This window comes from Urtica dioica, chromosome 2, assembly GCF_054948205.1.
Source record: "Urtica dioica subsp. dioica isolate 48M chromosome 2, U.dioica_male_clone48M_v1_H2, whole genome shotgun sequence".
Taxonomy (NCBI): Eukaryota; Viridiplantae; Streptophyta; class Magnoliopsida; order Rosales; family Urticaceae; genus Urtica; species Urtica dioica.
Genome location: NC_142757.1, coordinates 9,195,105 through 9,207,653, shown reverse-complemented (window position 1 = coordinate 9,207,653; position 12,549 = coordinate 9,195,105).

Below are 12,549 nucleotides of genomic sequence, written 5' to 3'. Positions count from 1 at the left end.
TCTTTGTTTCTTGAAGAAACTTCTGAACTTATCAAGGTATTCCTTGTGGCGTTCATCCCTGACTTATCAAGCGAACTTACACATTCGTTTGTGGCGTCCTCATTATTCCAAGGTTCGCGTCTCTCTAGGCGTTGGGTCGCAGAGTTATCGAACTTGAGATCCTGGTTTGTGAAGGCACCAACATTGGTTCCGGGTCACCGTCACATTGTTGGCGTGGTTCGTATCACCACCTTTGCCTCGCGAAGCTGGTCTCGAAGTGTCTCGGTCTCCGCCCTCGGGCGTGAACCTCGCTCGACTTGAGCTAGCCTAGCCCTCGTCCGAGCAAGCTCCTCCTGGGCAGCCCCCAAGCACCGGATGAAGTCGTGCAAAATCCTGTTGCTCCGCACGGCCCTCACATACGCCTGCGATGACAAAAAGCAAGGGTTAAAACTAAACCTATGCTTACGACAGAATGAATAGAAATACTGACCCTCTGAGCATCGGTAACCCCCGCCTGAAAGAAGGCAATGTCGCTCTTCGACACTACACCCTTCCACCAGGACAGTGGGGACTCCTCGAGATGACGGAAGCAGTCACCTCAAGCCTCTATCGCCTCCAGCTCCAGGGCCGAATTCACCCTCTTGGGTTCGGAACGCTCGTCAGGAGGCGCCGATGTCGAAGCCCTCTTCAAAGAGGCGCGGGGCTCCGGTTCCGCTGGACCGGTAGTCTCGACACGCTCTCCCCTCGCCTTGCGGTCAGCGACCCTAGAGCGAATCTCCACCATCGACTCTGGGTCCCAAGAAGCGGAAGCCAGTCTCCTAGCTCGCCTCTTTGCAGCTACACAAGGCAAAGCAGCAAAGGTCAGGTTCCTGTCAAACAAAAAATTTATAAAACCGTAAAATTACCTCGAGAAGCAGGAGCAACTGGCTGAGCAACGGGACTCGGGGGCCTGATCGCCCGGCACGCCTCCTCGGTGCCCGGAGCAAAGGGCGAGAACCACCCGGTAAGCGCCATCAGCTCGGGAGAACGGAACCGCTCGCCAGCCTTGCGGGCTTCCGACATCCCCGATATCTCTCTCACAAAGGGGAGCTCTGCTACCCCCTCATCCGCTGGGAAGTCGGCCAAACGACCAAAGCGAAGGGGCGCCTCACCAAAGGCGTCCGATGAGACCCACACCCACGCCCGGCGGCTAGGCGGGTCACTGTCCTCGACCAACCTCACGTTGCCCCGGGCACGGGCCATGTGAAACCCCGACTGCCCTGGCGCCGGGAAGACAGAAACTAGATTGCGGAAGTCATCCACGGTCATGGCATGCTGCGTCTGGCAATGCCACTCCATGAAGCATGTAGCCAATAGGCGATAGAATGTCGGGCTCATTTGACACGCATGGACCCCTAGCCGGGTCAGAATCTGCTAGACGACCGTCGGGAATGGGAGGCGTAACCCGCAGACAAGGCTCCCCATCGTCACGGCCGCATACCTGTCCCTCGGACGAGAGGGCCTGTCCTCGGGGGCAGGCCTCAGCAGCCCCACCGAGGGAGGGATGTTATACGTCTCCCAGAGCGTGCTAAAGACTCAGGAAGAGAGCGTGCTCGCAGCATCGATCCCCCTATAGTCTAAGCCGACGGGGGCAACAAAGTGGCCTACTCCGTACATGCGAGTCCTTTCCAGAGACCTAGCATAGCTGTAGCCCGAGGCCTCCGCGGACTCGAAAGCCGACCAGGCCGTCTCCAGCACTTTTCCGTTACGTTTCTCATTCCCCCTCGTGGGAGGAGCCTCCAAATCCTCTTCGGGGCCTTCTAAGCCCGACCCTAGGGGGTCGTCGGAGTAAATCTCATCCACAAAAGATTCGGACGGCACTATCGCAAGCTCAGTACCCGAGGCATCTAAGTTAGACGCCCGGGGAAGCCCAGCACACACCATCGCTTCACCTCGCTGCGCAAGCGATAGGGCGTCAAAGGACGCCTCGCGGGAAACCAGATTGATCACCAGCCGCGACGAACGCGAGTCCTTAGACCCTTCGTCCTCCCCTTCGGGGCCGCACCTGGTAGGTAGGCCACTCCCGGGCCCCGCCAGCTCGGCTACCGCCGCGGAGTCATTCTCCAACTCTGCGAGCCATTTGTCAGCCGCACCAGAGTTTTCCTCAACAAAAATGGGAATCTCGTCGAGTTCCTCAAAGGGACCCTTGGCCGCCCCCCCCCCCCCCCCCCCCCCCCCCCCAAAATCTTGGAGAGGGCAGGAAGAGTCAACCTTGGGATCGTCAACATGGGAAAAAAGCTCACTCCCCATTGAAAAAGGGTAAAAAATTCGGCTGCCCAGAAGGAAATTTCAAACTCAAAGGAATTTTCCAATTACCCAAAAGGCTGCCAGGTGTGAACGGAGAGGGAGGGGGCTCTCCTATTTATAGGAGAGGAAGGAGCAAACCCTGCTCCTTCCCCCCCCCCCCCCCTGCGCGCGCGACACAAGGCCCGGCCCGCATGCCGACCTCGCGCGCGCGCCAGTCAGGGCCGCGCGCGGGCCTTGTTGCCCAGCCGGCCCGGTCTGACCCCCCAGGGTCCGGCCAACAAAAAAAAATGTGTGTGTATGTGCATTCACACATGACCAAAGGTAAATGACCTCAACGCCCTCTCCTTTTCTAAAGTTCACGACTTGCGTCCCGTAAACCGTAAACTTGGGGGTTAATGTTACCGGTCGTTTTTGGGGCACCGGAAAATCAAAAAACGATTCAAGGTCGGCCGGGCTTCCCCGGCCGGAAAGCACAACGGGCCCCGGCCCACTAGGCCTGAATGCCCCGACGCACCCACAGCCCGATGGGCCTGCGCGCGCGCCAGCCTACCCGCGCCCACAGGCCGCGCGCGCACCTGCGCCCCCGGCCCAGTTGGCCTGAGCGCGCGCCCTAGCGCGCCTGGCCCGCGCGAGCTCTGCGCCCCGGCCGTCCCGGCCCGCGCGCGCTCCAGAAACCCGGCCGAGCACGCCTGCTGCCTCGGCCGGGCGCCCCTGCTGCCCCGGCCGAGCGCTCCTGCTGCCTCGGCCGGGCGCTCCTGCTACCTCGGCCGGGCGCTCCTGCTGCCCCGGCCGAGCGCGCCTGCTGCCTCAGCCGGGTGCCCCTGCTGCCCCGGCCAAGCGCGCCTGCTGCCTCGGCCGGGTGCCCCTGCTGCCCCGGCCGAGCGCCCCTGCTGCCTCGGCCGGAGGGCCCTGCTGCCCCGGCCGAGCTCCCCTGCCGCCTCGGCCGGAGGCTCTTCCTCCCCTGGCCGAGAGCCCTACGCCTGCCAGGACGTTAGGCCATGCGCGCCCTGCTCCCGGCCACCCGGTGGGCCTTGAGGGCGGCGGCCCAAGGCCTCCTCCAAATGCTATAAATACCCCCCCCTAGGGGGAGGGAAAACACACAATTCTTCATCCTCACTTGCTCGAAGAAACATTCTCTCTCGAGAACTCTCTCCTCTCTCGTGCTCTTGTGACATTCCAAGAGCGCGCGCTCCTCCTCCCTCGGCTCAGAATTACAAGGACCCCCCTCCACGAGAGGGAGCGCGCTCCTCTTCTGCCACCCGAGCTTCTGCAGTACACACTGCTCTCCCACTTCTTGGCCCTTGAGCTAGAACTCTGAGCTACGAGATAAGCGACCCCTCTAAAGTCTTCACTAGAAGCTACGAGTCGGGTCCTACTCTAAAGCCTTGGATTCTCAAGCCTCCGAGCCCAAGATAGCCCCCACCATTCAAATTGAACTACGTTCTGACCTGATCCCGACTAAAGGTTACGTAGGCAGCCAACCTTTGGCACGGTCACACCCCCCCAAAACACACCTCAGGGTCTGGAGGGTGCAGCTCGGTCTACGAGCTCCCATTTTTTGCCCGGGCACGATCACTTGGTCCGCCCTTGGATCAAACCACCCGAGGTATTTAATCGTTGTTCATTTTCGTGCGACAACAAGGTTCAATTTCGCTTCACATCGGCCCTCTATTTATAGCAGTTTAGAAGGTATCTTTATAGAATATTCCAGAATATTCAAAAAGATATTATATCCTTTTATTGTGTTCACACTAGTGGATTAAATCTCAGCCCTTGGATCTCAACAAGTGAATCCTATTTTTCCTCTCATCCATCACATCAATATCTAGGATTTTATTTTATACAACAGTATAAAATATTTTCTGTTGAGAAAATCTAGGAAATTATATTCTCCTAAATATCCTTCTAATATTTAGCCTAAATATTAGGAGAGAATATAGGAAAATGTATCTCCTATTTATTCTCATATATTATAGGAACACAAAAACAGAAAAAATACTAGTTACCACACCAGTGCAAAAAACGTCCAACACCGTAGGGGGGTAAGCGATTTTTTTTTCTTTTTCAAGGCCCAATAGATTTAAGCCCATTAAACACTTATTTACGTGTCCAAGAATGAATAATTAGTTTATTTACTTGATATCGCAATAAATAAACACCTTTACTAAAAATATTTATTTAATTCCCAAAATATCCTTTTTGGAATTTAATGTTGTCAATCACTATTCATTCATCGCATCTAGAAAGTCTGATTACTTAGGTGAGCATCATAAGGAATTCTCATACATGTTCATTACGGCTACGCCTTCTAGAGAAAAATACCAGTCTTTATACAGGTATAGAGATGTGTCTATCCGAGTTCAGGATCAGATGATGAAAGCGGACTTGATTGAGTTAGAAATGGTGGACTATGACGTAATCCTCAGAATAGATTGGTTAAGTACGCACCATGCACTCATAGATTGCTGAAAGAAGTGGGTTCTGTTTCAGAACCCAGGACTTGGACCGCTGCAGTTCCAAGGTTCCTCTCGGAAATCAAGTTTTCCGATCATATCAACGCTGAAGGCTGTGAAGATGATGTTGGTGATTAATGCACCTTAAATAACCAATTACATGTGAAAAAAAAAAATAATTACGCTAACAAGAGTTCATTATTAACATGGTTATTAAACAATATCTAGATTACTTAATTAATTAATCATAAGAAACTTCATCAAGCAACAATATCATATAAAAGGCGAGTTTAAGAAAACTTACAGTTTTAGGCTTACGAACTGAAAGCTTTCAGAATCCGTCTTCATCTTGAACGTACAAGCCTCCACACGATCAGATCTGGAACTCCTCCTTCAAGGACTCGATGTGATGACACCAAAGTCTTCCGAAACGTAATCTCCGAGGAGGATAAGACAAAAGAGTGGACTTCGTTATATCTCACTAGATCTGCAAACGGGTGTTTCAGATCTTTCTCTGTTATTTCTAAGAATGAAATTGAAGCAATTCCGAGGGGAGGAAGGAGAAGCAACCACACGGCCACAAAGGAGAGTGTGTGGGCGTTTTTAGCTGTATGGCTAGGTTCAATTTTGCTTCACATCTGCCCTCTATTTATAGCAGTTTAAAAGGTATCTTTATAGAATATTCCAGAATATTCTAAAAGATATTGTATCCTTTTATTGTGTTCACACTAGTGGATTAAATCTCAGTCCTTGGATCTCAACAAGTGAATCCTATTTTTCCTATCATCCATCATATCAATATCTAGGATTTTATTTATACAACAGTATAAAATAATTTATGCTGAGAAAATCTAGGAAATTATATTCTCCTAGATATTCTCCTAAATATCCTCCTAATATTTAGCCTAATATTAGGAGAGAATATAGAAAAATGTATCTCCTATTTATTCTCCTATATTTTAGGAACAGAAAAACAGAAAGTATACCGGTTACCACACCAGTGAAAAAAATGACTAACACCGTAGGGGGGTAGGCGATTTTTTTTGCTTTTTCAAGCCCCAATAGATTTAAGCCCATTAAACACTTATTTACTTGTCCAACAATAAATAATATGTTTATTTACTTGATCTAGCAATAAATAAACAGCTTTACTAAAAATATTTATTTAATTCCCAAAATACCCTTTTTGGAATTTAATGTTGTCAATCACTATTACAGCAAGTGAGATTATAATAATAATACATACTATTATATTAACTTTCTTATCCGCCTTTATCGAAGCCGAATTGGGGACGATGGACCTAGTAGTAGAAGCTCAACAAATCCGATCAAAAAGACGAAAAAAGTCATTTCTCTTTTTCGATCGATTCGTCTAATCTTAGTCAATGCTCAACCGTGTAAGCTAAGGCTGAACTCTCCTTTAATACTAGAATTATATTTACTCATCGTAACGAGTGTCCACTCATTTAGTCAGTACATGATCATGACCCTCCAGGTCCTTCCCGTATCGAGATGGGTCAATTTGTTTCGTTATACCTTTCTCGTTACATATAAACCCTAAGCATCCTTTCTTCCGCAGCGAAAGATTCAACCCAACGTAAGCCAACTTCGGAAGTGTGCACAGTCAATCGGTTCTGGAATAAACCCTTAGTTGAGAGAACATTAACCTTCTTTCAGGAAGGCTGGATTCTGTATCTGTAAACCACTTTCTACTACAATCATGTCCCGAGTTCCCAAAACATCCATTTATTCAACCTTCATTGGCCTTTAACGTGATGAATCAAAGAACCCGATAACACGATCTAAAAGTTCATGATCACTTCAGGATTAAGATCAAGCGTCACTGTGACCATCATTTGTGACCCTGGCTAGTGTGTCGTAACTGTCCTTAAATGACACGTCTACATGCAAGGTCTGTACGGGTCGTACACTTACCACAAGTGCAGAATGCTCTCATTAAGTGATCAACCTTCACTTGTGTTCCACATATATGAATTTAGATAAGGCTTTCCAGGCACATATCAGTCATCGACCAAGTTTTAGTTCACCGCTCGATCTCGGATGCCCAACATGCGATTCAGTTTGATACAGAGACTATGGATGATAGTTGTTATTGATTCTGAATGTTTTCAAACCTCAACCCACTAATCATATGATGCTAATAAAGTAACTTCTTATCTTATTTAGTAATTATCATCTTCTAGTGGACAATATTCCTAGCAGATGATGGATTAGGGATGCACTGGTTACCTTGAAAGCGTGGTAGACGTTACGAAGACGGTCAAGCCCCAACTGCATGATATTCCAGTTGCTAGAGATTTCCTCGATGTTTTTCCAGAAGATCTTCCAGGCCTACCTCCTGATCGAGAAGTGGAGGTTAATATATAGCTCATTCCAGGTACAGCTCCGATATCGAAGGCCCCATATCGTATGGCTCCAGCAGAATTGAAAGAACTCATGACGCAGTTACAAGAATTGCTTGAGAAAGGGTTCATACGACCAAGCCATTCGCCTTGGGGAGCGCCAGTCTTGTTCGTTAAGAAGGCATATGGTTCCTTACGGCTTTGTATTGACTACCGTGGGTTGAACCAAGTAACGATCAAGAATAAGTATCCGTTACCATGGATAGATGATCTTTTTGATCAACTATCAAGAGCGACGGTGTTCTCAAAGATTGACTTGAGTTCGAGATACCATCAGCTGAAGGTTCAAGACGAAGACATCCCGAAAACTGCTTTTCGTACACGATATGGTCATTACGAGTTCTTAGTTATGTCGTTTGGATTGACTAACGCGCTAGCAACGTCCATGAACCTAATGAACCGAGTATTTAAGGACTTTTTGGATAAGTTCGTGATCGTGTTCATTGACGACATTCTAATCTAGTCGAAGAATAACGAAGAGCATGAGCAGCATCTAGAGCTAGTGCTAAGCAGGCTGAGGGTAAAGCAACTGTACGCCAAGTTCTCAAATTTGTGAATTTTAGCTGGAACATGTGGTATTTCTCTGTCATGTCGTCAGTAGCGCTGGTATTATGGTAGATCCTGCTAAAATGGAAGCCGTGAGGCAGTGGAGTCAGCCAAAGATGGTCACTGAAATAAGGAGTTTCTTGGGTCTTGTCGGCTACTATAGGAAGTTTGTGGAAGGATACTCTAAGTTGGTCATGCCTTTGACTCAACTAACTCGTAAAGGATAGAAGTTCCTCTGGACCGAGACATATGAAAGAAGCTTTCAAGAGCTGAAGAACAGGCTGGCGACCGCGCTAGTGCTCACCAATACACAGGGAATTGACGGATTTGCCATTTTACTGTGATGTGTCTAAGCAAGGTTTGGGCGCAATTTTGATGCAGCATGGGAAGGTCATTACGTACGCCTCACGACAACTAAAAGATTATGAGACTCGATATCCTACTCATGATCTAGAGCTTGCTATAGTAGTGTTTGCGCAAAAGATATGGCGACATTACCTGTATGTAGTCCATTGTGACATCTACACTGTTGTCGGCTCGTCTCGGACCGACGAGTGCAAAGGCATCACTTCGACCCACATGACTGGCGCGAGTCCTCAGACGGCGAAACCTTGCCTCGGCCATTGGCCGGCCCAAACCAATGGCCGGCCCAAGGTTGACTCGGCCATTAGCCGGTCCAAACCAATGGCCGGCCCAATTCACTCGGCCATTGGCCGAGTCGAAGCTTCAGTCGGCCAATGGCCGACCCAAGAGTCTCACTCGGCCATTGGCCGAGTCAAAGCTTCAACCGGCCAATGGCCGGCCCAATTCACTTGGCCATTGGCCGAGTCAAAGCTTCAGTTGGCCAATGGCCGACCCAAGAGTCTCACTCGACCATTGGCCGAGTCAAAGCTTCAGCCGGCCAATGGCCGGCCCAATTCACTCGGCCATTGGCCGAGTCAAAGCTTCAGTCGGCCAATGGCCGACCTAGTAGTCTCACTCGGCCATTGGCCGAGTCAAAGCTTCAGCCGGCCAATGGCCGGCCCAATTCACTCGGCCATTGGCCGAGTCAAAGCTTCAGTCGGCCAATGGCTGACCCAGGAGTCTCACTCGGCCATTGGCCGAGTGAAAGCTTCTTTCGGCCAATGGCCGGCCCAGTTCACTCGGCCATTGGCCGAGTCAAAGCTTCAGTCGGCCAATGGCCGACCCAAGAGTCTCACTCGGCCAAGGGGTCCCCAACACACCCCTTGGTCGCCTATAAATATGGAGGTCCGTACTCCCCCGAAAGGTAATCCATTTTTGATTCCCGAAACGTTGTCGAACTCATACTTCACTCGTTTCGCTCATCTTTGGCCTCTCACCCTCTAAAACCTCTATACTTCACCTCAATCCCACTAATTTTGAGCGTCGGAGAGGTAAATAGAGGCACCCCCTCTGTTTACCCTTTGTAGTTCACGTGTTCTTTCTTCCTCTTCATGTGCTTGGACGAACTCAAGGGACATTCACAGCTAAGGGAAGACTCAGGATACCGAGTCCGACACGCTCGAGCCCGAACGCGACCACTTGGTCAGGCCTTGGGTCGAACCGTTTGGGGATCCTAAATCGTTGTCCGAAAACGAGCGACAACATTTTGGCGCTAGAAGGACGGGATCTCCCAACCTTGGCAATGCTCTCCCTTCCAACCTCTTTTCTCGCATTCGGTTAGACTCTCGATAGATGAGTCACCGGCCGACCACCTCCGTGGGCACTCGAGCGACTAGCTCGAGGTACGGTCTCAGGAACCTAGCACATCGTCTAGGAGAGCAACCTCGTGACAACGAGAGCCAGCCCCAAGACCCGGAAATTGACCCCGAGGCCACGCTCCGAGAGGACACGGCTCGAGGGCTTGCTGAGCTCCTAGACCGCCCTGGCGTCGACAACGCGCTTATCGCCGACCTCCTCAGCTACAGCGTCAAGGATCACGTCAACCATGACCAGAGAGACCCCAACAACTGTTGTCAATGGTGCCCACAAGAAGAGTTGTAGTCTTTATTTTGTACATTTGATGTAATAAAGTATCATGAAGACTCTTGCTTGTACTTGCTCATTCATTAATAAAAAGTTGAAACGTTCATTCATTCCTCCTTGTCTGTTTGAAGCTTTATGATAAAACATTAGTCTTTAATCCATAAACAAACTAAACAACTTACGAAGAGACAAATGTAGATTTGCATGAACAAACTCTTCGTAGTTTGCTTAAAACGATATATTCGCAATCTAAGGGTCAAAGGACTATTGACCTCAGTACGATTATAAGGAGAATCTATGATGTCTTGTTATGGGGCATTGAGAGTTGGAGACTCTATAGTTCTTCTAGGTATCTTCTGAAGGTACTGAATTGACCAGTGCACTTCTAGAGACAAGATAAGATCAAACCATTTAACCTCTTATGTCTCAAAGTCACTACGTATGAATTGCATCATGCTTACCTTAATCCTGAAATGAGATATGCCATTTGTTGTCGGCCCGTCTAGAGCCGACGAGAACAAATGCATCTCTTCGACACACGTGGCTAGTACGAGGTCTTGGGCGGCAAAACCCTGACTCAACCAAGGGCCAGCCCAAACCAATGGCCAAGTCAAAAGCCTTGCCCAGCCATGGGCCGAGTCAATGGCTCACTCGGCCATTGGCCGGGTCAATGGCTCACTCGGCCATTATGCAGTTCACTCGGCCAATGGCCGAGTGAACCCTCCAGCCACCAAGGAAGTTCACTCGGCCATTGGCCGAGTGAACCTTCCAGCAGTTCACTCAGCCAATGGCCGAGTGAACCCTTCAGCCGGCCATGCAGTTCACTCGGCCATTGGCCGAGTGAACCTTCCAGCAGTTCACTCGGCCAATGGCCGAGTGAACCCATCAGCCGGCCATGCAGTTCACTCGGCCATTGGCCGAGTGAACCTTCCAGCAGTTCACTCGGCCAATGGCCGAGTGAACCCATCAGCTGGCCATGCAGTTCACTCGGCCGAGTGAACCTTCATCCGGCCAAGACTCCTCACTCGGCCATTGGCCGACCCAACCCTTCAGCCGGCCAATGGCCGACCCAAACTTGCTCACTCGGCCAAGGGGTCTTCAAACCACCCCTTGGCTGCCTATAAATACAGGAGCCGCTCCCCTAGTCCAGGTAATCCATTCTTGAGTACTGAAACGCTGTCGAACTCGTACCTCGCTCGTTTTTCTCAAGTCTCGGCCTCTAAACACCCCTAAAACCTCTATACTCCACCTCAATCCCACTAATGTTGAGCGTCGGAGAGGTAAACAGGGGCACCCCCCCTGTTTCCCCTTTGTTGTTCACAATCTCTTGTTTGCTTTTCAGGTATCTAGACGAGGTGAGCTTCACCCACAGCTAAGGGACGACTTGGGATACCAAGTCCGACACGCTCGAGCCGGAGTGAGACCACTTGGTCCGGCCTTGGGTCTAACCACTCTGGGCTCCTAAATAGTTGTCCAAAAATCAGCGACAACATTTTGGCGCTAGAAGGAGGGGGATCTCTCGACCTTGACGACGCATTCCCTCTACCAGTTTTCTCCCTTTGTTCTCACGACTCTCGAGAGATGAGTCACTTGCCCACTACCTCCGCGGGTACACGAGCGACGAGCTCGAGGTACGGTCTCCGACTCCTCGCACACCGTCTTTAAGGGCAACCTCGCGATAGCGAGAGCCAGCCCCAAGACGCGGTGAACGACCCCGAGGCCGAGCTCCGAGAGGACACGGCCCGGCGGCTCACGGAGCTCCTTGACCGTCCCGGCGTTGATGGCTCCCTCATCGCCGATCTCCTCGGCTACGACGTCGAGGATCGATCCGCTCAGGACGACTCCGACCCCGAATACGTTGGGGAGTCAAGAACCAACGAGGCCACCCCTAGCCTCGCTCAAGCACGACCCGAGAGGGCCAATGGTGCATTGGCCGATCACTTGCACCCGGCTCAACGACAGGCACGGTCACAGTCCCGGGGACTCGCCCCCTCGGTTTCAAGAGGTGGCCGGACACGGCCCCTCGCCGAGTAGAGAGCAACTCTGGTTGACGATGGGGCCGATAGCCGAAGCGCTCGCCAGACGGCCCGACCAAGGGTGACCTCGCCTCGCCACGCACCTAGCGCGGACCTTAGAGAACACTTGACGGCGCAAAGAAACTCCCGAGGGGAGGATCTCCGCCAAAGGCTCAATTCTCGGCGGGGCGCGCTGCCCGCCGCAACTCTCGGCCGACCTCAGGCCAATGTCGTGGACCAAGCGTCCAACGAACGCCAACCGGTGACCCCCGTGGCCCCGACAATCGGCCTTGCCAACGGGCTTGATATGGTCACGATGATTCAAAGCCTCCAAAACCAAATCATCGAGATGAGGGGGTTGGGGAGGCAAAGATCATATGGAGGGATCGAGGAATCATACTCTCCCTTCGCCGCACATATCCTCGCGCAGCCTTGCGTGGGGAACTTCAAATTGCCGTCCATCCCTCCCTATGATGGACGGACTGACCTGAACTTCCACATCCAACATTACGAGACGTGGATGACAATGCAAGGACAGACGGACGCCACCCTCTGTCAGGCCTTCAGCCTGACCCTCACAGGGTCAGGATTTGAGTGGTTCCGAAGCCTAAGGCCGGGAAGCATCTCGTCTTTCCGGGCCTTGCGAGAGTTTTTCCTTGCTCGATTCGCCACCCTCGTGGCGCAAAAGAGGTCAAAGACCCACCTCTTCTCCATCCGACAAGGGAGAGACGAGACACTGAGACAGTACCTCGCCCGCTTCACCGAGGAGTCTCACAAAGTCGAAGGGTTCGACGATAAGGATGCCATCACGGCGATCACTGAGGGAGTTCGCACGAGCGACTTCCTCAAGTCCATCGTCGG